This window comes from Propithecus coquereli, unplaced genomic scaffold, assembly GCF_000956105.1.
Source record: "Propithecus coquereli isolate 6110/MARCELLA unplaced genomic scaffold, Pcoq_1.0 Scaffold30, whole genome shotgun sequence".
In the NCBI taxonomy this organism is placed as follows: Eukaryota; Metazoa; Chordata; class Mammalia; order Primates; family Indriidae; genus Propithecus; species Propithecus coquereli.
Genome location: NW_012148619.1, coordinates 10,004,379 through 10,007,775, shown reverse-complemented (window position 1 = coordinate 10,007,775; position 3,397 = coordinate 10,004,379).

Here is a 3,397-nt window from a genome sequence, read left to right as displayed (position 1 = left end):
GGAGGAAACTTAATTGTATATTACTAAGTGAAAGAACCCAATGTTCAAAAGCTATATCCTCTATAATTCCAACTATATGACATTCTTGAAAAGGCAAAACTATGGAAACAGTAAAAAATATCAGTGGTTGCCAGGATTTAGTAGGGAGAAAGGGATGAATTGGTGGAACACAGAGGATTTTTAGGGCACTGAAACTATTCCGTATGATACTGCAATGGTGGATGCATGCCATAACATATCTGTCAAAGCCTGTAGAATGTACACCACCAAGAGTGAACTCTAATGTATACTATGGATTTGGGGCGATAATGGTGTGTCAACGTGGGTTCACCAATCATAACAAATGTGCCACCGTGGTGCGGGACGTGGACAGTGGGGGAGGTTGTACGCATGTGGACACAGTGGCCTTAGAGGAACTCTCTGTCCTTTTTGCTCAGTTTTGCAAAAGCTAAAACTTCTCAAAAAATAAAGTTTATTACTTGAAAAATAATAATAAAACTGTCTCTAAAAGCACATTGATATGTTCAGCACATCTGTCCACCTCTGGCTTTGAATCTAACGGAAAGACAAAAACACAGGCTCTAGTACTATTAAATTACCAGAAGAATTTTGCTTTTTAATATTTCATTTTACTCCCTAAAGAGCTCCTGAGTTTGATCCAACCATTTAAATAAAAAGGAATTTGGATTGAATCATAATCAAAATTTTATTGGAAAAGTTTTGATTTTTTGTTATAAACGCATCACTTAACTCCTCCTCTATTTTCTATTTTGGGAATACTAGGCAGAGAAGGGTATTTAGGCTACTGCATGGTAATCAGTACTTACTAATGTGGGAAGAAGGAAGAGAAGGATGAGGAAGAGAAGGAAAAAAAGAACTGAATAGGGAAGGAGAGGGAGGAGAAAGAGGAGGAAGAAGTAGTTTTAAATATTCTCTTTTTATAACTTTGTCATGTGCTTCTTATCTGTGTTGTCCTGTCAGGAAATCTCTCTATATAGAATCACAATAAATGTAACAAGCATATGCTGTGTTTTATGTAGTTTATAAAACTTATTTTGAAGGGGAAAAAAATAAAGAAAACATAACTCTTAATAGAATCAGAATGGAAAGGTTTTATTGTTTTATGTGATCTTAAATGCCACATAGAACTATCTGGACCTAAAACAGAGGAGAAAGAGATTATACCAGAAGAACTCCAAATTTAATACAATAAAATCCACGTACAGAAATGCTGGCAGGCTAGCAAAAAGCGACTTAGGAAACAGTTATGTCCCCATCACAGTATGTAGGCTTCCAAGGCCCCTAAGCTGGGCTTGCATAAAACAGGATGATTTCCTTGATGCAGGGATGTTTGCAATTCCTGCATAAGGAGCCTTCTCTTTCCTGGGGTAATTTACTAAGCAATTAAAAGGACTGCAGAGGTGGAGCAGAAGTTCCAATCCCCCATCCAAAGTTAATTCCACATCTTCCCACATACTCCACACCTGCTTCTCCACCCTGTCTCCTGAGATTTCTAACATCCATCCCATTGCCCAAGTCCATAACTTATAAGCAACCCATGCCTCTCCTCCCTCACTCTCAGCATCCAATCGCTTACCCGATGCCTTTCAGTCTACATCTATAATGGTGCTAGTTTCTATACACTTCACTCCATTCCCACTGTCAGCTTCCAAGTAGAGGCCTCTATCATCTCTTTCCTAGACTAGTGTAATAGTCTCCTGCCTGGCCTTCTCTGATCTTGTAAGGATGCCTCCCACCCATTCTGCCCTTGACAGCCAGATCAACTTCCAAAACACAAATCCAGCTGCTCCTCAGCCGGTGGTTAATGTGTATACCACTTGCTAATCATTAACTATCATGCTGATAGTTGATCTGGCCACCCTCTTCCTTAAAACGCCTCTCATTTAAAATGTATTGCCTTCTGGATATAGTCCAAACTGCTTAGCAACATAAAGAAAGCAAGATAAGCTTCTAAAATATCAATATCAATTTTTGATGGTTATTTCCATTTCCACCTAATGTCTATTCCAAACTGGTAACCAAGCCTTGCAATTCCTTGCTTTGGTGATTCCGATAGGAGAAAATTAGAAGTTGAAGTATTTTGTAAATGTCTAAACCTTTTGAAGAAATTAGATTACGTTAGACTGCCTGAAAAGTGAGGGGACAGAGAAAAATGATGAGGTCACAAGAAACAATTATAGTACATTGGGGGAAAATAGAAAAATTTATGCACAGCAGAAATCAAAACCCTACACCTCAACAGTACAGCAGGAAGGTGGAGAGACCTTAGAAAAGGAGACAAAATGGCCCACCCAAGAAACCTATATCCTACATACTAGAATGTCCACCTCAACAAAGATTCTCATGAATGACTGGAAAGCTACAAACATACAGGAACAAAAGGGACCACGAAGGCTGAAACAATGGATTCTCCATGACAACCACTGTGGACAGATGACCATATCCTAAAGGACTTCTCTAAACGCATGACATTGTTGGCATGGGAAACTCCAAGAATAACAAAAGTATTGCCTTTCTCATGAGCTAGTAAGGCATCCTATCATGGATCTTATTACACTCAGTATAGTTACCATATATTTGGGGTAGCAGACTTTTTCTGTAAAAGGCTAGACAGTAAATATGTAGCCCCAAATTGTGACCAATATAGTCTGTTACAACCACCCAACTCTACTGTTAAAGCACAAAACAGCCAAAGACAATATGTAAATAAATGGACACAATAGTGTTCCAATAAAACTTTACTTATAAAAGCAAGCAGTGGGCCAGATTTGTCCAAGGGCCATAATCAGCAAAACACTAGTTCAGCATATTAAACTACAAGCTCACTGAGGTCAAAGATTTTCTCAAGGTTTTCCCTAAACCAGCTGAAATGTATTGAAAACTTACCATAAACACCCCTGGAAAGCTGGGCATCAGGGCTTAGTAGTAAATAAGACAAAAATCTGTGCTCTAATGTAGCTTAAATTCTAGCACACAGGGGGAGACAGTAAAAAAACAAAATCAATAATATCTGAGAATAATCAGTCTTACCAATGAGGCTCTAGTGCCCAGCACAGTATTCAGTACTCTGTAAGCACTGAGTATACATTTGCTCAATGAACATGTCTGGTACTATAAAGTTTTTATCCAACCCTCAGCTCCCTTCTGTCTAAGCTGTCAGAGACTTAAGCTGCTGAGACTTCCAAAGAAAGCAGAGTCTCATGCTAGTCCTAAAGCAGCTGGCTCAACCCTCACCATGTGAGGAAGCCAGAAGGCAGGACCTACCTCCACCTCCCAGCAGGAAAGCGGTGAGGACCAGGAGCTGAAGAATAGCTTCGGTGTGGGCAGTTCTGCAAGGACAGTGTGCCATCTGCTGAAATGACAGGGAATGAAAAAT